We start from the raw sequence: 23,758 nt of genomic DNA, 5'->3' as shown, positions 1-23,758 counted from the left end.
GCACATCACAGGAAACAAGTTGCAACGCACCCAAAGTTAATTCACTTTAAACCAGTGCACCCATTAGCTGTGCCGCTACCAACAGCTCTTCATGAAGTCATACCCAAACACTGGGATGCGAGCCTAAAAATCACTTAAGGCAACACAATTTACTGCCATGTCAATATACTTCTTGTGTGATCCTCAAATTGCCAGTGATGGATGTCCTATAATTTCCACTAACACAAAATACACTCTCCAGACAAAAAAATAGAACTTTGAAAGAGATATGTAACTGCACTGCTGAGTATTTTCCCACTAACCAAGTAGACATAATAGAAAACTTCCACCAAAATCCCACTGCATGAAGATTTCACAGGCCTTCCATTGTCCTTCATGAAAAATCCAAAAAACGTTGTTGTGGCTGGATTCTGCAGCATTACAAAAATGAAACATTCTAACAGTCTAAATTATGTTGTCCAGAATTTGTTTTAATTGTTAATTTATCCATTTTCACCCAAATTTCCTTGTGAAAATATGTAGTTTCCCTGCCAAAACTATTGTTAAAGCCAAGCTTCAAACACAGAGAATATTCGATCTGATTTTTTTTATTTTTTTTTTAAAGTAAAACATTATAACTAACTAAAAAAAATGACCCTGCAGGTTCATTAATAAACTCAATAATTAAGTTTGTACTATATTCAGGTACCTTTTATTTTCTGGTGCAGTTAGCAGATTAGTGTAACTAAAGAAAACAGAAATAATAACCCTAGCGAGAATGCTGATTACTAAAAAGAGTGCTAACACAATAAAAAACTTCTTAACCAATGAAAATGTAAAATGTTGCATTTTCCTTGTAAAATGTGCTGCATGATATTTCCTCATAACGAATCTGAAGGCAGGAAAATGTTATGTTACCATCACAAGCAGCGACCAAATCCAATATTACCTGATGATACAGGAGGCCATTTTGGACCATCAAACTGGCGCACAGCTCAATCCCTTCCCCCCTCCCCCTGTAAATTTCTCCCCAAATTCCCATTACCTCCCCCAGATTCTACTACTCACCCACACACTCGGAGCAATTTACAGTGGTCAGTTATGCCCCTGTCCCACTTAGGAAACCTGAACGGAAACCTCTGGAGACTTTGCGTCCCACCTAAGGTTTCCGTGCATTCCCTGAGGTTTTTTGTCAGTCTCCCTACCTGCTTCCACTACCTGCAACTTCCGGGAACCGCACGGAAACCTTGGGTGGGGCGCAAAGTCTCCAGAGGTTTCCGTTCAGGTTTCCTAAGTGGGACAGGGGCATTACCTACCTGCATGTCTTTAATATTGAAGAAAACCAGGGAGAATTGGAGGTCAGGATTGAACCCAGGCCGCTGGAGCTGAGACAACTACTCTACTAGCTGCACCATTGTGCTGCCGAACAATTAATGCATCCCTCTTCTAGGGGTCATAACTTAGCAGGCACTGGTAAATGAAATGGTGTAGTTACAACAGAGGATGAATATAAACACTATAATAGGTTTCCTTTTCCACTCCAAAAACAAGTGTGTAATGGAATATCATTCATGGATAAGTGTAGCTGTTATGGATCAATCTCTCAGTTCTGTTTAAATAACCCTCCTGCAGTGAGTCATGAAGGTGGCACACAGCCACCGTCTCAATGAAAACTGAAAATGGGTAATGAATGAATACCTGTAAGGCGCTAGCCTGGGGAGGGGGAGGCGGAAATAACCCTTACTTTATTCTATTGTACTGTTTTTACCAATTTGGTGCAACTGTGGGGATGGGTTGATAATCTCAGAAGCAATGAAAATGAAGCATTATTCATGCATGTGGACCTGTAGTCAGATATGGGCCTGCTGTCAGATATAGGCCAGAAGGGGCAAGGCAGTAGATTTGCTTCTCTGAAGGACACCATCGACCTTCGTTACCTTATCAGTGTGACTGCTGTCAAAGCCTCTAACTGAATATTTCTTAAATCTTTCTAACGTTTATAACAGGACATTTATAAACTTAAAATTCATGCAAGTAATTAAAAGCTTAAACAATTAAACTAAAACAATGAAATAGAATTATAAACATGAAACAAAGGTTAAAAAAAACATCTTGCACATTGTTTCCCAATGCGAGAATCCCCATTGAAATGAATTAGATCTTTGATGGCAGGCCAAAGCTAATCTACTGTAGAATCAGAGATTGTCAGGAAATCTTAGCAAGACCTTCTAAAGACCCGTCCCCAGTGTCCAGTAACAGAGCACAGCAACACAAATGGTGCCATCAGTCACACAATAAACCTTGAACTTACAAGTCTAGGACTTGCCTCCAATGGAACAAATGAAACTGGGGTGGCCCAGTGGCAGAGCTAGTAGAACCACAGCCTCGCAGCCCAAGACACTCAGCTGCAGGCTGGGCGTAGTTTGCTGACTCTCCCAGTGGCTGCGTGGATCTCCTCCATATGTGCCTGTTACCTCCCACTTCCCAAAGATTTACAGGTTGCTGTTTTAATTGATCACTGTAAATTGGCCCCAGCGTATACGAGTAGTAGAATCCGTGGAGAATTGATGAGAATGTGGGGAGAATAAAAATTGAATGAATGTAAGATTTCTGTAAATGAGTGGATGAAGGTCGGCACAGACTCAGTGGGCCGAAGGGCCTGTTTCTATGCTGTATCACATTTCCTTAGAAACAGACTGCCACAACCTAGAAAAATGGCCCTAATCTATTAATAAACTAGAAGACAGAGGAGAGTCTACCCCAGTAAATGAGCTCTTTATCGCTGGTATATATGAGGTCATTCCTTCTTCTTGTAAAGTCAGTGAAATGTAGGTTTAGAATTTTAGTTCAAACTCACCCAGAACTATACCAATTAGAAAAGCAGAGATGCGTTACCCTCCATTTAACTTCACAAATATCATCATGTTTGGGAACTGAAAGGCACAGCAAAATTAACCTTTACTTTTTGGGACCTGGCGTCAAGCCCATTCCACGCCGATGAGATAAAAACGTTCACAGCTGAAGAGCGACAGAGTTATGTGTAAAAAAAACCTAATGTAAATAAGTCACCAATACAAACTCCTTCTCAATTTGACATCCTCAATTCTCTCTGAGAGAATAATGGCAAGAAAAACAGAAAAATATCCAACTGTGACAGAATAAAAAAGCAAATAACCTAGGTATGAGATTACACGAAAATGCAGTACAAGTGCAGCAAGGCATGCACGAGTAGAAACAAGGAACTGCAGATGCTGGTTTACAAACAAAGACACAAAGTGCTGGAGTAACGCAGCAGGTAAGTCTCCAAAACATGGATAGGTGATGTTTCGGGTCAGCACCCTTCTTCAGATCAGTGTTTCATGCTTGTGTGTTCTTGTATTCCATTATTTGTCCTGAAGAAGGGTCGTCAACCTGAAACATTACCTGTTTCTCTTTGCACATTTCCTGTCTGGCCTGCTGATTTTTTTCCCCACATTTTCTGTTTTTAGTTCAGATAATGTGGACAGCATGCAAATCCTCTGGAAAATTATGATCAACAAGGAGGGAGTAGGGGAAAGATCAACAGAATATTCCTCCTAACAAGACTGCAAGGCAGTATTCCCGACTCAGGAAGCGGGAATATTTTAGCACAATTTCGTTGGCTGTGTCATGACAAGTGACGTCATCCATTAAGCTGATCACTACGTTAACTTACTATATTTACCTCCACCACCTGCCCCCAAAACCACAGCAGCCACAACAATGTTGCCTCAAAAAGATCACTTTTCACGGTTTTCATGACGTAAACCCAGCACGTTTACCTCACAGGTGACCTCAAAACCCTGACCAAGAGGAGCCACAGAATGTCCACACTGCCTGGACTGTCCTTAGAAGTAAAATACTTCTGGCCTTTCCACCAACAAATAGCAAGGCTAGTCTGATGAGAATTGCCAGCAGACACACAAGCTAAATTTATAAGAGCACAAGATGTTCTTGGATCAAAAGCTCCACAACTGCCCACGGTAAAATAAACAGCTCCATCCTCACCTAAAAGCTGAGGTTCAAAAGAAAACCTGTGACCAATAACTATGGTGGGTGGAAAGTGCGAAGGCGGCTAGCAATTAATCACATACACAAATTATTCAACATTGTCATCTACTGTCCAAACCCCAAGGCTCACCCTATTAAGGGCCAAGGCCCAAGAAAGACTCTACAACCGTGGCTCTGTGCTTAACTCAATCCCACGTCAAAATGCCTGGTCCAGACTTAAAAGGCCATATGCCAACTGAAAAATGTAAGCACAAACTCACAACCTCATCTCCCCCACCACAGAGGGAAGGGAAAATGCCAGGTGACTTTAGCAACCCATCAGCACGACCATTTTCAAGAAAGGAGATAATTCATTGGGAAAGTCAGCACCTTCACTGCCTATTCCCATTGGCTGTTCCCGGAATCACAGTATGGATGCTGTCTACCAAAAGGAAAAATTGACATAATCTTTTTAAAGTGCATTAGAGGTATTGTGGAACAATATTTTCAAATTTGGCATCTGCAGTAAACTGTCCCTCCTTTACATCTGCTGTGTGATAGCACGCAACTCATGATCTTAAACAATAGGTCCACAAAAGAGCCATTGGTGCAGATGATGTCAAGGAAAGCTGGAATATCATCTTAACAGTCTTTTCTGCTGCAATCCTGCACTTCACCTCCATCAGGCTTCCTGCTGAAGAAAAAACAATGAGCAGGACAACTGAGATAATGTTCAACCAATATCACCACCTCTCCAAAGGCAACCCTAATCACCTTAAGTTCTCGTCAACATATACATGAAGCATTCAACAGAACAATTTTACCCTTGACATATGTAAAACAAAAGGTCCTCTACAAATCTGCATCCAGCTTACAAAATTGCCCTCAATGATAAAGGTGCAGGACAAGACCCTGGTAAACATAACTGCATTCTGCGATTCAGGATTCCTCAATGAAGACATCATTGCTGTTGAAATTAACCATTGCATTCAGTGCACCCTCAGCTTTTGGCCATCAAAGGAAAATACCTCAAATCTAACAAAAGCTCGTGGTCTACCATGCTGCTGTGATCACTTCGCTCCTGGATCCCTCAGAGAATGAACTACCCACAGACTTCAGGAGATGCCCCAGTCAGTATCAATGGTGCCTGTAGATGGTTTATGCATGCAACCAATAATGTAGCTACCTCAGTACCGCTAACCACACCTTAGTTATCAAGTATAATAACACTCTCTCTTCCCATCTCTCTCGCTCCAGCACGGTGACAGACTGCGTGCAGTTAGTGCTGGATCATGTTTAATCTGTGTGTTTATTAAAGAGTTAAGTAAAGTTACAAGTGTGTGAGATTCACTTCTTTACATGGTGTCGGCAAGTTAATTCTCGCGCCTCCTGTTTATCGGGTTTTATTTCTTGAGTTTGTTTCTTTGTCCGAGTTTTACTCTCCTTGTGTCAGCGCATGATGCTGCAGCTCCAACGTTTTGATTTCCAACTGGTTTACAAAAAGGGAACTGAAATGCATGTGGCCGATACTCTATCTCGTGCCCCACGGGCCACCTGTGACCGCCACCCCTACGAGCAAGAAAACCTCTTGGTGCTGAACGTCAACATCGTCCCAACCAGGCAAGTTCAGTGCCTGATCGAACACACCGCTGCTGACACTGCGCTGCAGCAGCTCGCAGCTGTCATCAAGCGTGGCTGGCCTGACAGACGGACAACTTTGCCATCGGGTGCCCAACCATTCTTTCTGGTCCGTGATGAGCTGGTGCCCCAAGATGGTGTTATCGTCAAAGGCCACAAGGTCGTGGTTCCAGCCTCTCTGTATGATCGCTACTACAACTCAGCCCATAGCGGTCATCCTGGGGTCGATGCCACTATTTCTCACGCTCAGGGACAATTCTACAGGTCTGGTATGGCCAAATATATCAAGGACCGAGTTTCCTCCTGCTCCACCTGCAACAACCTCGCCCCGCACCAGCAGCGACAGCCCCTTTTGCAGCAGCCGGCGCCCGCCATGCCCTGGACATCGCTGGCTGCCGACATATTCGAATGGCGGGGCAAGCAGTTTCTTGTCCTGGTGGACTCGTACTCCAACTGGTTCGAAGTGGACCTTCCTTCAATCACCTCCGAGATGGTCATCAGCAGACTGCGCGGGCACTTCACCACCTTCGGTGCCCCTGTCCGTTTAAAAAACTGACAATGGCCGACAATTTACCAGCGCTGAATTCAAATCTTTCGCTGCCAAGTGGAACTTTCATTATTACACTAGCAGCCCGGAGTATCCACAAAGCAACGGCCTTGCCGAGCGAGCCGTGCGGAGTGCTAAGGGTCTGCTTGAGCAGTCCCGCCTGTCTAACTCCGACTTCTACCTGGGCTTACTTAACCTCCGTAATATCTCCCGTGACCCGACCATGGGTTCCCCTGCCCAGCGTCTGATGTCGCGGACAACCAGGCCACCAATGCCGATCGCTCAACAGACCCTGCTACCCAAGGTATTAGAGCCTGCCGTTGTCCAGCAGCGGATTGAACAGAAGCAAGAGGTTAAACGGCGTTCCCACGACAGGTCCTGCCGCCCACTGACGTCCCTACTGCCCGGGCAAGTCATACGGTTGCAAACTAGCACCGGCTATTCCGTCTCACGACCGTAGTTGGTGTGGCTGATTCGCCTCGTTCTTACCTGGTGGACTATGAAGAGACTATCTATCATCGGAGCCGTCAACACCTGTTGGCTGTGAACGAGCCGAAGCCTCCACCTGCGGGTCCTTATGCTCCACCTCTGTGGTCCCAGCCTGCCCCTGCCGGCTTTCCTGCTGATCCCTGCATGCCCCAGACCCTTCACTTGTTGCGTTCTCCTCCACTGCTGCCGCCAGGTTCTGGCCGGTTTGCCTCCCCTCCTGCACGTTCTCCCTCCCCTCCTGTCTCTCCTGCTCCCCTGCACCGGCTGCGTCTCCTCCTGCTTTAACTGCTGCTACCGTTGCGTCTCCTCCTGGTTTAACTTTCTCGCTTCCTTCTGCTGCGCCTTCTCTTCTTTCAGATGGGGGGGGGGGGGGGGGGGGGTGTTGTATGCACGCGTTCGGGTCGCATTGTTAAGCCGCCTGTCCGCTATGGCGACTGTTTAGATTCGTATATTTTATATAATCACACTGCCATTGCTCTATTTCAATTTGATTTCTAAGGGGAAGGATGTAGATGGTTTATGCATGCAACCAATAATGTAGCTACCTCAGTACCACTAACCACGCCTTAGTTATCAAGTATAATAACACTCTCTCTTCCCATCTCTCTCTCTCCAGCACGGTGACAGACTGTGTGCAGTTAGTGCTGGATCATGTTTAATCTGTGTGTTTATTAAAGAGTTAAGTAAAGTTACAAGTGTGCGAGATTCACTTCTTTACAGTGCCGAAGTAGAGATGGTCAAGAGTTTTAAGTTCTGCGGTATAAATATCAACAGCAATCTGTCCTGGATCAACCCCACTAAAGCTATGCACAATAAAGCATATCAATGTCTTTATGTCCTCATAAAACAGAAGGTTCAAGATGTCTCAATCAGGTACCAACTCCTATAGATGCACGATAGAAAGCATGGGGATGCATCACGGCTGGGTTTGGCAACAGCTCTGCAGAAGACCGCAAGTAATTGTAAAGTTTTCGATATAGCCCATGTCATGACACAAACCGCCCGCCCTCCCCCATCCACGTCAACTACACTTCACACTGCCTCAGGAAAGCAGCCAACATAATCAAGGACCACATTCACCTAGTCTTTCCTTCTTTTCCCCTCTTCCGTCCAGCAAAAGATACAACACCTTGGAAGCACATATCACCAGATTCAAGAACAGCTTTGACCCACTGTTATCAGGCTGCTGTATGGTCCTCTAAGGGCATAGTCCCAATCTTCCAACCTACTTCATGGTGGCCATGCACTTTTTAAAGTCTGCATTTTCTCTGTAACTGCACCACTGGAACAATATATTATGGGCTCTAGTACATTTCTGTTTACACTGCCCCTTGTAATTGTGTATGGCTTGATTGTACTCATGTTTAGAATGTTTTGATTCAATAACATGTAAACAACGTTTTTCACTATCTCAGAAAACAACTATAATAAACATATTGCACCTTAAAGCACCAGAAGTTCATATCAATGCTGCTTATGTAAAATCTTCCATAGACAGGATAAGTGAATCAGTATCTCTCATAGGTAGATAAAAATGCTGGAGAAACTCAGCGGATGAGGCAGCATCGATGGAGCGAAGGAATAGGTAACGTTTCGGGTCGAGACCCGACCCCAAACATCACCTATTTCCTTCGCTCCATAGATGCTGCCTCAACCGCTGAGTTTCTCCAGCATTTTTATCTACCTTCGATTTTTCCAGCATCTGCAGTTCCTTCTTAAACAGCATCTCTCATATGTCACTCTCATATCTAACATCAGACTATCAAACAGACATTATATACCAAACTCCATCAGAGTAAAACAATGAAGGAAACGATTCAAGGAAGCGTATCTGCACCTAACCCCTGGGCCATGACCATTCAGAATGGAAATGGAGAATTGGGGATGCAATGAGACCCATTTATTGGGAGCACACCACCTGTTAAGCTACCCACCTAACAACACTATAGTAACAATGTCGACCTTAACGCTTGTCTACAAACCTCTCAACCTTTGTATCTCTCCTTTCACCTTCAAGATATACCTCAAAACCTACCTCTTTGATCAAGTTCCCCTTAGCCTGATGGAAGCCATTTGTTTTGCTCGTTTGCCTAACTGTGAAGCAATTACGATGGAACTTTATTTGAATGGTTTTCCCCCCGTAATGTCAAAGGCGCTGCATGAATGGAAGTTGTACAAGACTTGCAAATGCTTGTAAATCTCTGCAATGGTTTCGGATATGATTTTAGAAACCCTGACGTTGAAAGAATCTGATGGTCTGCAATGTGAGTAGCTGCTGCAAACACGAGGGGGGGTAAACCTCACACGTTATTTCGGTGACAACGTGGAAAGAGTTTGCATTCAAGTAAATGTGCTTGGCAATGTTTATAATTTTAAAAACTGCATGTGAATGTCACTGACCTGCGAGCCGGTCCACTGCACCCGGAACTGCTCGAGTTTCCCGCCGGGCTGTGACTGACAACTGACGCCTCTTTGCTGGCTCCAATCGTGCAGCGCTGTGCAAACCCAGGCCGTCCCTGTGCTCCGGGGCGATGCTTAGCTTCGGCAAAAAGCTCGAAATGTAATTGAAAATCTCAACATTGTCATGAAAAGAATACTAATGCCATCAGCTGTGAATCGCAAACGACAAACCCGAATGTGAAAACTTAGATCAAACTGTACATGCAAACACATCATCCAGCATTGAAAGCTGCTGAGCTTATGAAAGTGCTGTTTTCAGAAAGGTTTGCGGGAGCGTGCGATCCAATGGACCAAAAATGTATCAATAACGCATTATCGCTCTCTGGAGCATGTATTGCGAGTTCCATTTTCACCCTCAAGTATTGGTGTGAACCATTTGGAATGTTGGGACAATTAGATCGCCCATACATTTTATTTTCCTTTAGTTCCTCTATTTCCTCTTATTATCTGAATGGTGGCCGATTAGGAAAAGGGGAGATGCAACGAGACCCGGGTGTCATGGTACACCAGTCATTAAAAGTAGGCATGCAGGTGCAGCAGGCAGTGAAGAAAGTGAATGGTATGTTAGCATTCATAGCAAAAGGATTTGAGTATAGGAGCAGCGAGGTTCTACTGCAGTTTTGGTCTCCTAATCTGAGGAAAGACATTCTTGCCATAGAGGGAGTACCGAGAAGGTTCACCAGACTGATTCCTGGAATGTCAGGACTTTCAAATGAAGAAAGACTGGATTGACTCAGCTTGTACTCGCTAGAATTTAGAGGATTGAGGGGGGATCTTATAGAGACGTACAAAATTCTTAAGGGGTTGGACAGGCTAGATGCTGGAAGATTGTTCCCGATGTTGGGGAAGTCCACAACAAGGGGTCACAGTTTAAGGATAAGGGGGAAATCTTTTAGGACCGAGATGAGAAAAACATTTTTCACACAGAGAGTGGTGAATCTCTGGAATTCTCTGCCACAGAAGGTAGATGAGGCCAGTTCATTGGCTATATGTAAGAGTGAGTTAGATGTGGCCCTTGTGGCTAAAGGAATCAGGGGGTATGGAAAGAAGGAAGGTACAGGATACTGAGTTGGATGATCAGCCGTAATCATATTGAATGCCGGTACAGGCTCGAAGGGCCGAATGGCCTACTCCTGCACCTATTTTCTATGTTTCTATGCAGACGGACACATTTCCAGATTTATAAAAATCACTTTCAAACTTGCAAACGAGCCATTCAAGCTTGCAACATTTCAGATATACCTAAAATACCATTTTTTTTTTTTTAAACTGCAGATGTGGAAATCTGATATTAAAACAGTAAATGGATCCAAAATCGGTTTTAAGGTAGGAGACAGAAGGTTGGGGAAGAGGATATTTTATTTTCAGACAGGAGGCCTGAAACAAAGAGCTGCAAGTGCTGGTTCCACTGCTGGTTATTTATATCAACGATTTGGATGAGAATATTTGTAACTAAATTTGCAGATTGACTTGAATAGTGGACAGTGAAGAAGGTTATCTAAAACTACTCAGGTATTTTGGCCACCTGAGCAAATAGCTGAGAAATGGCAGATGGAGCTTAATTCAAATAAATATGTTCATAAGTGATCGGAGTAGAATTAGGCCATTCGGCCCATCAAGTCTATGCCATTCAATCACGGCTGATCTATCCCTCCTATCCCCATTCTCCTGCCTTTTCCCCATAACCTCTGACACCCGTACTAATGAAGTATTGCATTTTGTAAAGACAAACCAGGGCTGGAAGTGCACAGTAAATGGTAGGACCTGAAAGAGTGGCAGATCAGGAAGATCTAGAGGTGCAGGTGCGTAGTTCCATGAATGTGATGAACAGGTAGACAGGGTAATAAAGAAGCCATTTGGCACTTGCCTTCACCCATCAGGGTATTGAATACAGGAGTTGGGAAGTCATGTTACAGCTGCTTTTTAACCTTCTGCCTAACTCCCTAAACTCACTTTAAAAGACCTCCTTCCTCCTTCCTCCTATGTCATTAGTATCATCATGTACTATAACCTTTGTCAGTTCTCCCTTCATCTTAAGAACATTCTGTAACCAATCTGAGATATCCCTGTTCCTGGTGCAATGGAGGCAACACGCCACTCTGGTCTTCATCTCGGCCACAGAAATGCCTTTCTGGTCCCCCTACTACTGAATCTCCCACCTCAACTGGTGGCCTCGTTTTTTCCATCCCATTCTGTGCATCAGAACTTACCCTAGTGCCACAAATTCTGTTGCTGCTTCTTTTCTATGAGAGGCCATTCCCCCTAACAGTATCCAAAATGCTATACCAATTTGACAAGGGAATTACCACAGGAGATTCCTGCACTCACTGCCCTTCCTGGTGGTCATCCATATCCATTTTCTCTGCACCGGGAGTGTGACCAACTCACTAACCGCACTGTGTACAGGATGATATTTTCCATGTCCAGATGCCCCATAACAGTTCACTGGTTCTCCTTTATCTATTCTACTTGTGTAATCTGTGAAAGGATGTAATTGTGTTAAGCATGATTTCCCTTTCATAAACCCATGCTGACTTATCCAATCCCGTTAATGATTTCCAGATGTTCCATTATTACATCTTTTTATGATAGATTCTAGCAATTCTCCCCCACTGTTGATTTTAAGCTCAATGATCTTTAATTCCCATTTTTCTCTCTCCTTTTTGAAATAGCAAGAACATATTTGTCACCCTCCAATCTGTAGGAACTGCTCCAGAAAATTATGTTGATAACCATGTGGCATCCACAATTTCCAGAGACACTTCCTTTTATTCTCTCAGACATAGATTACCAGTCCCTGGAGATTTGTCTGTCCTTTGCCTCATTAATTTCCTTAACAGTTTTTATTTACGATAGCTGATTTCCTTTGGTTCCTCTGTTTCGCTAGAACTTAGGTTTCCGAACATGTTTGGGAGATTACTTGAACCCTCCTTTATGAAGATAAAGCAAAATATGTGCTTAATTGTTCTGCCAGTTCTTTCTTCCTGGCTATAAATTCCCCTATTTCTCACAGTAGGGGACCTACATTTGTTTCAACTAACTTTTTTTTGCACATAGAATCTCTAAAGCCAGTTTTTATGTTCCCTGCACACCCTCTTTTGGACTCCACCATTGCCCATTTTATAAATCTTGTTCACCTTTGCAGAATTATCGATGGCCCGAAAATCTCAGGCTTTCAGTTTTGCATGGCAATTATATCAACTCACCTTTGGATCTAATACTAATTTCCTTAATAAGTCGCATTTGAGGCCTCTTTCCCAACTTATTTTTGTGTCAGACAGGAATGAATTTCTCTCACCTCCACCAAAATCAGTCTGAAGAGGATCCCGATTTGAAACATAACCTATTCCTTTTCTCCAGAGATGCCGCCTGACCTGCTGAGTTACTCCAGCTTTTTGTGCCTATCTTAGGAATGAATGATTGTTGTAATTCATGTACACATTCTTTAAACCTTATCTACCCACTGAAGACATAGATTACCAGTCCCTGGAGATTTGTCTGTCCTTTGCCTCATTAATTTCCTTAACAGTTTTTATTTACGATAGCTGATTTCCTTTGGTTCCTCTGTTTCGCTAGAACTTAGGTTTCCGAACATGTTTGGGAGATTACTTGAACCCTCCTTTATGAAGATAAAGCAAAATATGTGCTTAATTGTTCTGCCAGCTCTTTCTTCCTGGCTATAAATTCCCCTATTTCTCACAGTAGGGGACCTACATTTGTTTCAACTAACTTTTTTTTGCACTTAGAATCTCAAGCCAGTTTTTATGTTCCCTGCACACCCTCTTTTGGACTCCACCATTGCCCATTTTATAAATCTTGTTCACCTTTGCAGAATTATCGATGGCCCACAAATCTCAGGCTTTCAGTTTTGCATGGCAATTATATCAACTCACCTTTGGATCTAATACTAATTTCCTTAATAAGTCGCATTTGATGCCTCTTTCCCAACTTATTTTTGTGTCAGACAGGAATGAATTTCTCTCACCTCCACCAAAATCAGTCTGAAGAGGATCCCGATTTGAAACATAACCTATTCCTTTTCTCCAGAGATGCCGCCTGACCTGCTGAGTTACTCCAGCTTTTTGTGCCTATCTTAGGAATGAATGATTGTTGTAATTCATGTACACATTCTTTAAACCTTATCTACCCACTGTCAATCTATCTAATTAATCCAATTATGGGGTTTCCTGTTCCCTGTGGCGGGGAGCTGATCCAAATACAAAATCTCTGCAAACGGCTATGAGAACAAATGATAAAAACCTAATGTTGACGCATTCCATTCCAAGTGTGTGAGGATCTAGGATCAGCCTTTCGCTGCTTTAAATTGTTGGACACACTTCTACTAGCCTTCTCCTACTGTGTAAAATGATGAAACATTTATACTTGGTAACTGATTTTGTTCTCTTGGACAAACGGTAGTATTTAGTTACCAGTGGTGCATAATATAAAGGGGGGTATTAAATACAGCAGTTATTTCTGTTTCCATAGTTGCAGCACTTTGGAGTATGTGTTCCATTTCTTAGTTACTCGGATTATGTACCTTTTTAACTTTTGTTTTCCTAATCCTTTTACTGGCAGATACATAAACATGTTGGCTTCAATACATTTTCCAAATGTTAAAAATATTTTATGGCATAATCTCTCCTTCTGTGAGCTCTGAGGTGAACTCATTAAATAACATATCAGGATCCAAGTCAAACATAATGTCTTAGAGCTCCATCCTTTCATTTCACAGTGCTAGTTATAAAGTATTGCTTTAATGTATTTGTGTGTGGGAGTCGCTGTGGATGTGCTTGTGTGTGGGTTTATGTGTTTAGATATTTATAGATATTTGTGGCTGTTTGTGTGAGGTGGTAGGATAGAGGTGAGAGAAGGAAGGATTATGTTCGGTGAAGTGGTTCTTTTTTATATTTTGAAGTGTCTTGGTCTTTTTAATATTTTGAGGTGTCTAGGTTTTATATTTTGAAGTGTCTGGGTTCTATATCATGTGAATAAAAAAGACTTGGGAGTTCCAACAAGCATAGTTACTTATTCAAATGACTCCTCTACTGCCACTGGGAACTCCTACAATCAACTTTGCCAGAAGGTCAAGACCCATCTGAAGAAGGGTCACCTATTCCTTCTTCAAAGGGATAGGTGACCATCTGAAAAAGGGTCTTGACCCGAAACGTCACCTATTCCTTTTCTCCAGAGATGCTGCCTGACCCGCTGAGTGACTCCAGCTTTTTGTGTCTTATCTTTGGTGTAAAGCAGCATCTGCAGTTCCTTCCTACAGACAGGGGCGGAAAACCCGGGGGGGCCAGAGGGGACACCTCCCCCCCCCCCCATGTTTTGAGAGGTGGGGGACATCCCCCCCAAGTATTTGTGAGGATAGAACACGGCGATTGGAGGAGGGAGACGTGGCACAGACCTGCGCTTCATCCGCAGGCAGGATCGATCCCGGCCGGGTCTCCAGCGCTGTCCCGAGTCCCCCCCCCCCACCACGGGTGGCCAGAGAGGTCAGGAGTCAGACTCTGCCTGTCCCTGGGCTTGCGGGAAATATGGCCAGCGCGGAGAAGCAGCGCTGGTATTCCGTCAGTCCAGACAGGGCTGTAGTTAACCCGGTGAGACAGGCAGAGTTGAGATTGAGCCTCCGAAGCCTCGCACGTGTCTGAGTGTGCGCATGCGCGCGCGGCCGCCAAGAAAATGTGTCCCCCGTCCCCTCCATGTTTTCATAGCGAGTTGCGTTCTTGCCTACACGGTTAACATTCCAGATTTACAACCGTTCATCAGAACTGGAAAAGACTGGAAACAAGGGAGTTTTCAGTAGCAGACAAGATGGGGGAGGGATGGTTAAAAAAGGGGAGTATCTCGGATAGGGTGAGAGCAGCAGATTAATTAGAACAGTTGGAAACACATTATATTCACTATATTCCCCTCCACCGTTATACTTAAGATGCATTGGTAAATTGTGAAGCACTGTTGCAATTTCTACCTTTATTTCCACAATATCCACAATGAACTGCAACATTATAGATGTTTTTCCTTCTGCCTCCACCAAGTGTTCTATACTTTGGTTCCAAACCATCTCCATACTATTTAAACTTTGACCAATGTAGGTTGCATCTGTGGTGAGATATTTTACAATCTTGCAAAGGCTTAATGATTCAATACTATTATCCTTAGGTCTGGATTAATTAATCTGCATTGCACATAAAGATATATCGCCAGTATTCTCAAAAACACTTATTTATCACAAATTAAAATATTCATAACATGATTTCCCACACCAACACATCAAGATTGATTTAAGTGCTATATTCTCCTCTCTATTCAAACAGGGTCTACACAAATGCAAATGGTTCTGAATTGTTTGTAAATATTGCAGCAAAGTTGGAACTCAGCATAATATGATCGACATACAGATTATGCTTTTGATTGCAAGCACTTGAACTGAATTTTAGAAATGGAATTTCACTACCAAAGTCCATATATGCCACAGGATAAATTTCAAATGCAAAAACTTTAATATTTTAGCGGATGAATCGGTGGGTTTGAAAGGAATTTATTCACAATTCTCATTCACGGATAACACTGGTCACAAAACACAACCGACCACAATGGTGGTCCTGGAACGACTGGGGGGCAAAGCCCAGAAACAGCGTGAAAACCCGACCCCTCCGAGATGCACGTGCGCTAGGCTTCCGACCGCAGGGTTCGATGCTGACGAGCACCAGTAGGTGCCGCTACAAGTCCCCCCCCCCCCCCCCCAACTTCCACCCACACACACGAATGCTGGAGAAACTCAGCGGGTGCAGTGGGGCCGAAACGAAATGTCTATTTCCTTCGTTCCATAGATGCTGCTGCACCCGCTGAGTTTCTCCAGCATTGCGTGTGTGTGGGGAGGAGTTGGGGGGGGGGGGGGGGGGGGAGAGAGAGACATAAGGCAGCCTGAAGAATGGGTCGCCTGTCCATTTCCCTCCGTAGATGCTGCCTGGCCCGCGGAGTTCATCCATTCATGCCTGTGTGAGAGGGAGGGAGGGAGGGAGGGAGGGAGGGAGAGAGAGAGAGAGAGAGAGAGAGAGGCACACACAAGGTGAATGTGAAATCTCACCTGCCTGTTTCAGTGACAGACACCCACCGCCACTAAATGAAGCCACCCCCATCTGTCTCCTCCACCTTTCCCTCCCAACTCCAGTCCCGTCCCGACCCCCTGGGAAACTGAAGGTTTCCTGCTGTAATTAAAGAGTTCCCACGGTAGACTGTAAAACTGGGACCCTGATTCTGGACTCCCCCAACATTGGGAACATTCTTCCTCCATCTAGCCTGTCCAATCCTGTAGATAAGATTAGACAGGTATCTAGTTATTTAATTCAATTAATGATTTCTATCGCCAGCCTCTCATCTTTCAATCGTGTTCGGCCAGGAAGGATCTGCAGATGCTGGATTAAAACGAAGATAGACACAACATGTAGCTCAGCGGGACAAGCAGCATATCAGAAGGGTCTCGACCCGAAATGTCACCCATTCCTTCTCCCAAAAGATGCTGCCTGCCGTCGAGTTACTCATTCTCTTTAAACCGGCATCTGCTGTTCCTTCCGACACATGCAAAAGAAATAGGCAACTTTTTGGGCCGAAACATTGCCTATTTCCTTCGTTCCATAGATGCTGCTGCACCTGCTGAGTTTCTGAGTTTCTCCAGCATTTGTGTGTGTGGGTGGCAGTTGGGGGCAGGGGGGGGGTGTGTGTAGAGAGATAAGGCAGCCTGAGGAAAGGCTCGCCTGTCAATTTCCCTCCGTAGATGCTGCCTGGCCCGTGGAGTTCCTCCAGTTAGAAACTGCTTTCAGACAAAAAGAGACACAAACTGCTGGAGTACAATAGCTCAGCAAGTGAGAGTACAATGGCTCAGCAACACTCAAAAATGAAAAAAATAAAAATGTGATTATTTCACCTCCCTTCAACTATTTTGTGTTTCAGCATGAGAGGGATTATAACATTAGAGACATTCCTCTTGTAGTGATGTGTTAATGAAGAGTTGCAGACATCAATCTGATAGTAAAAAATATATTTATTTAACCTCACCTTATGTCCCTTCTGTCAAGCTTCCGGGTTTGCCGTTTGCAGGAGTTCCCACGGTACTTGTAAGAGTCATTACGGATATCGCACGGATATCGCACTGGCATCTGCACTCATACAATGTTGCAACGCTGCTCAAGACACTCTTGGAGAAATTCAAAAATGTTTGAATTTTCTCCCGACCTTACCAAGTCACACGACTGCCTGCCGTCAGCGCCATGGAGGTCCTCGGTGGTCCACGAATGCCGTACTGCTATCGCAGAAGGTTCCCACGATGTTAAACTCTTGTTAGGTCTTGCTTCAGGTCGCACCGTGAGATAGCCCTTTAACAATCTTATATGTTTCAATGAGATCCCCCCTCATCATTCTAAACTCCAGACTGTACAAGCCCAGCTGCTCCATTCTCTCAGCATATGACAGTCCCGCCATCCCGGGAATTAATCTTGTGAACCTACGCTGCACTCCCTCAATAGCAAGAATGTCCTTCCTCAAATTAGGGGACCAAAACTACACACAATACTCCAGGTGTGGTCTCACTAGGGCTCTGTACTACTGCAGAAGGACCCCTTTGCTCCTATACTCGACTCCTCTTGTTATAAAGGTCAACAGGACATTTCTTAGCGCTAACGGCAGGTACTCGGGAAACGTGGTAACATGAAGATTTTACAACATGTTGAAATATGTCCACATGTAAAATATACTCGGGATGTCAAAATGTGATGCTTTTTAACACATAGTCATACCGTAGTAGCTCGTGAGTTTACCATAGTAGGACCTGGTGTCCCATATGACTATTGCATGTTCTTGATGGAAATAACAATACCCTGTATATTCATTACCTTTGAATTGTAGTTTTATGTAATCCTCCCATAATTTCTGAGTTCCATTTCACAATATCTATCAGACATACAGAATGTTGCAAGGTAATATCTTGCCCAAACTCTGTTGTATCTTTCTATCTCAATAAATATCACAAAATATGCCATTGTTTCAGCCACATTATGACAAAATATAGAATAGAGGTTATTTGTTATCAGTCACCCCATCCCAGAAACAACAGAACTTAAAGAAGAACATTTGTTATAGTAATTTACGAGCATGTACCATACAGAGTCCGTTGATCCATATCCAACAAACAATTGTGCTAATTGCATAAAAGGTATTATTGTCTAAGAAATTTGGTGTAGAATGATAATCCATCTCAGTACTCATTTAGGCAAATCCCAAGCTATAGATACTTTTCCCCCACCCCCAATCCCCCTCGCCCGATCTTCATTGAACCTATCATTTGACCGATCTTTTACTCAGCTACTGTAATGTTTCCTTCCTATCAAAATCTCTGTGTAGCATCTCTGTCCCTATCTTCCAATTCCCACTTTGAAATAAAATACAACTTGTGACAAAAATTTTGCAGCAGGATCGCTATATAAATGCAAATATATGGTATTTTATCCTAGCATTCCCTTACCCCCCCACCCCCCTTACCACCACATATTGTCAAGTCTTTCCAATGCGAGCTTATGGCAGATATCCAGCTGTGCCAGGCATGGGAAAGGGAGTGTGAGCGATGGAAAGGAAGACAAGGGGCAAAGGAAAAAAAAAAAGTAAGCACAATGATTGTTTTTAGAAATCTACAGAGCCAAAATTCTGAACAGAGATAGTGTGAAAATAATCAAAAAATAAATTTCAGAATTGAAAGGGCCCCCCCCCCCCCCCCCCCCCCCCGGGTCTGCTCCGGCGGCAGCGAGTGACATAATTTAACTGAGGAATGCGGATCGATGCATTGTTTAACTACTTGCTAACTACTGGCTGTTTACAAGTGTTACAGTAGCAGTTAACACATCATTTGTTATCCATGTTCGTTTTGTAAAAAAATCCGTATGGCAAATGTTTTTTCTTAATCTTTATTTAACATAGCGAATTTATATTTCCGTATGAAATACGGAAAATTAACACTGGGCCCCCCTTGGGCGTGGGGCCCAATTTGGAAAAATCAGTCCAATCGGCCTAGGGCCGGCTCTGGATTTAGGCATTGAATAATAACAACAAGCACATCATAATACACAGCTTTGCTTCAATCAAAGTTTAAAAATGTATCCCATGTAGACAGTAGTTACAATTTCAGGAAAATTAATTTAACTTGTGAGAAGTATTCATAATAATGTGATGAGATCTCTCAAATTAGCATGAGAGACAATATTGAGCCAAGGTAACACAGAATACACCAGCAGTCACAAACCAAGTACCATCTGACTTCCTACATTGATGCAACAAATTATTATTTTACCTGTAATAGATGTGTCTAATGGTTGAAGAGTATGTAAAACAATACAAGTCTTCTGAAAATATACTGTGGAAAACAGTAGGAATGCTCTCGTTTCCAAACAAAATGTGGTTGGTAATGACTGCCAGAGCAGCTCACAATTCCCATGAAATTTCACACATAAATTGTAATAAAAAGCTATATCAGACTATAAGTTGTTGGAACATGACCACCCATTTCCTTCCTCCAGTGGGAGTACAGCAGAGGCAATTTCATCCTTTTCCCCCTTCTGGTTGACATTTCAACGTTGTATTCTGATGTATAATTGGTCAGGTCTATCGTGTGAACAAGGCATTAAAGACAAAACAAATGTTCCTAATGTCATTTCACTCTACCTACATACTTACAAATGTGATCTATAATAAAACAGAAAATAGAGTTGACGTTTCAAGATGATGCCTTTCATCAAAATCCTGATCCAAGAACTAAGTCAGGCATCATGGTGAATACCCTCCAGCTATCTTTGTGCATAAAGCACAGTCAGTTCTCGGGGGGAATTACAGCGAACTGGTCCGATAGTCGCATATTATGATAAGTACGTATATTATGAGAGAAGTACGTATATTATATTATGGGAAGTCGCATATTATGAAAAGACAGCAAATTACTGAAAATATTGGGGGTGAAAATGACTTCAGGACAGTTTGTTACGAAAATGAAAGAAATGGTAACAAAATACTTATATAGCTGAGTGAGTATAATTTTATGGGTGAGAAATTGTGTTCAACCAATTGACGATTTATTTGACAAAGTAACTAGCATGTTAGATAACAAGGAAGCCAATGGAAGTAGCAAATTATGTTATCCATAATTTGGTCTGTGAAGTGCCCCATAAAGGATTACTGCATTAAATAAGCACCTGTGGACTTGAACGTAATAGTTTAAGTCCAGGGGGTCAGATATGGGGCTTTATATGTGGGCCAAATATATTGTCAGTGCAAAGGGGCTAGGAGCAAGGCCAAGTGTGCATCCAGAGTCAAGGTCTGGAATAGTACTAGGTGTGCAGTTAAAGCTGGGACCAGGGGAGTGTTCAGCACTGGGAACCTAAGCAGGTAAGCAGCTATGATCAGGGTAGAATAGGCGGCCAGGTGTAAGGCGGGGCTCAGGGACAGGAATGAGAGAAGGTATGCAACTGGAGTCAGGGTCAGGAGTAGTACCAGGTGTGCAGTGAGACACAGGTTGGTCAACATGGGCCAAGTGTTTGATTATTAATCTGATTTCCATACATGAATATACTAAGATCATTCATGTGCTGCATGTGTTGATCAGAGCCTGGACTCTACTGTGGAATGTAATTTAATCTAACCTTATTCATAGCTAATCCAATTTAAAGCATATATATTGTTTTAAATTGGATTTTCAAGTGTAAGTTAAAAGACTCGCTACAGTATGCACCATATTGCACAATTTCAAGCTGAAAAATGCTAAGGTTCCGTACCAATCGGAGGGGGGACACCCTCATCCCACACCCTCTCCCTGGTCACTACGCTCCCTCGGGCTTGGTCTCTCGCAATTTCCCTCTCCCACTCTCACCCAATGTTGGCAGCCCTGAAAGAGGATGTTCTGCAATTGTATAGGGCTCTGGGGAGACCACATCTGGAGTATTGTGGACAGTTTTGGTATCCTAATTTTGAGGAAGGACATCCTTGTGATTGGGGCAGTGCAGCGTAGGTTCACGAGATTGATCCCTGAGATGTCGGGACTGTCATATTAGGAAAGATTAAAAATACTAGGCTTGTATTCACTGGAGTTTAGAAGGATGAGGGGGAAATCTTATAGAAACATATAAAATTATAAAAGGACTGGACAAGCTAGATGCAGGATAAATGTTCCCAATTTTGGGCGAGTCCAGAACTGGAGCCACAGTCTTAGAATAAAGGGGAGATCATTTAAGACTGAGGTGCGAAAAAACGATTTCACCCAGAGAGTTGTGAATTTGTGGAATTCCCTGCCACAGAGGGCAGTGGAGGCCAAATCACTGGATGGATTTAAGAGAGAGTTAGTTAGAGCTCTAGTGGCTAGTGGTATCAAGCGATATGGGTAGAAGGCAGGCATGGGTTATTGATTGGGGACAATCAGCTGTGATCACAATGAATGGCGGTGCTGGCTCGAAGGGCCGAATGGCCTCCTCCTGCACCTATTTTCTATGTTTCTACTTTCGAAATAACATTGTAATTATAATTCTGAAAAGAAGAGGAGCAAATTTTCATCCAGTAAGGTCGCCTAAACAACATTAGCATCAACTCAATTAATAATATTTCTTGTGAACTGCACATTAGTCTAAATTATGGCGTAATTCCCCTCATTTAGTTTAGTTTAGAGATACAGCACTGAAACAGGCCCCTCGGCCCCACACCCACCAGCAATCCCCGCATATTACTACTATCCTACACACACTAGGGAATGTTTTTACATTTACCAAGCCAATCAACCTACAAATCTGTACATCTTTGGAGGTACGTCTCTGTTTTTGATCCATGGAATATTTTATGTGCATCTAGAAAGGAATTAGGTTGCCATGGCCTATAGCACCTCATCTGAAAATAAGTATCTCTGGCCTAGTTACAACTCTCCCATATCAATAATGTCTAAAGTTCACACATCATGGCTGAACATAAGACCTTCACATAGAAAAAAACTGCTAACTCTTAAGCAAAAGTATCACGTTTATGTGTAGGAAAGAACTGTAGATGCTGGTTTAAACCGACGATAGACGCAAAAAGCTGGAGTAACTCAGCGGGTCAGGCAGCATCTTGGGAGAAAAGAATAGGTAACATTTCGGGTCGAGACCCTTCTGCAGTCTGAAGAAGGATCTCGACCCAAAACGTCACCTATTCCTTTTTCCAGAGATGCTGCTTGACCCGCTGAGTTACTCCTAGCTTTTTGTGTGTATCACATTTTATGTCGTTCCAGGTCATACGATTTTCATTAACATCTCAATTTTCATACTATTTCTTGAAGCAATCTGCAGCACAAAATCATTGATCCTGATTGTTTTTAATTTTACTTTACATTTTTTGCAGCTCCATATGCTCATCTCCCATTGAGTCCCATATTATACTTGTCTCCTTTCCTTATCTGACATCTTTTTGTCTCCTTTTTATTTCCAACCATTGTTACTTACTCCACCTGACTGCCAATAAGCGAGTTCGGTATTCTGAAAAACGCAAGGAATCGTGGGTTTTGTCAAAGGTCATTCGTGATAGCGAAAAAGCGATCGAAGTATAATTTGTTAAGTATTCTACCAATTAATTAATCTAGAATTCTGTCAACTCAATAGCGGACAGGCGTTGCTCTTTTATGAACATTAATTCGATCTTATTTCTATCTCACTTCACAAACCCACCCTCTGGAATTCTGCACAAACCTCTCCTGGCAGCATTGGAGGACATTCTCTCTCTCACTCCGAGGGGGTTAACCGATAGCCACCGGACTGACTTGGCAAATTAAATTCCTCGTATATTGCATAACATACTGTGCTAATAAAGTATTATTGCACACTGCACATCTCGTATGTGTATGTGACAAATAAACTTGACTTGACTTGACTTGACTTGTGATTGTGGATAAGGTGAGAGGTACAGCTGACAGTCCACGCCCATTGGGGAATGGATTCCTCGGGAGTTGGAGCAGAGTTGAGCTGCAGTTAGCGCTTTTTCTCCGCGCTGGCTGTAAGCCTGGGGCCACCACTGCACCAGGCCAATGTTCCGTCACCCTGGACATCTCCGGCTGTCCCCGGACAGGGATGGGACACTTGGGAGGGGACGGTAGTGAGATTGCCAATTCGCACTTGTTCAACATTATCTAACTCCAGTAGCAATTCAACAACGCTTGCGGCACTGGAGACCCGGGTTCCATCCTGACTACGAATGAAACGCAGGTCTGTATACACGCAGCAGCTCAGCTACTGAGAATGTTTATCTCGAGTGACCTATGGCCTGGACATGCGCTTATTACACCCCAACATCCTCACCTCCAACACCCTCTCATCTATATTCACCTATCACTTGCAAGCCTTTGTGCCATCCCCATTTGCTTTTCCAGCTAATTTCCCTTCAGGTACTCCCTTCTGAAGAAGGGCTCCGACCTGAAACGCTGGTGGAAACCAGGCACCGCTCATCATCTGGCCAATACCATACCTATGGTGAAGCATGGAGGTTGCAGCATCATGCTGTGGGGATGTTTTTAAGCGGCAGGAACTGGGGGACTAGTTAGGATCGAGGAAAAGATGAATGGAGCAAAGTAGAGAGATTCTTGAT

General features: G+C 43.4%; 1 protein-coding gene across 3 annotated transcripts in view; it reads right to left on the bottom strand.

Moving 5' to 3' along the window:
• The window catches only part of fancc (FA complementation group C), a 138,783-nt gene extending 129,581 nt beyond the window's left edge, over window positions 1-9,202 (bottom strand). For 2 of the 3 annotated variants that reach the window (XM_055632921.1, XM_055632922.1), the window contains exon 1: window positions 9,062-9,202. The gene's annotated coding sequence lies outside the window, so the exon portion shown is untranslated. The remainder of the gene's footprint in view (window positions 1-9,061) is intronic. The other variant, XM_055632920.1, reaches the window with a different exon arrangement.
• Between the last annotated feature and the right edge of the window lie 14,556 nt (window positions 9,203-23,758).

Source organism: Leucoraja erinacea, chromosome 3 (assembly GCF_028641065.1).
Source record: "Leucoraja erinacea ecotype New England chromosome 3, Leri_hhj_1, whole genome shotgun sequence".
Classification (NCBI taxonomy): Eukaryota; Metazoa; Chordata; class Chondrichthyes; order Rajiformes; family Rajidae; genus Leucoraja; species Leucoraja erinaceus.
The sequence above is the reverse complement of the archived record's forward strand: the minus strand, read 5'-3'. Positions and strand labels throughout refer to the sequence as shown.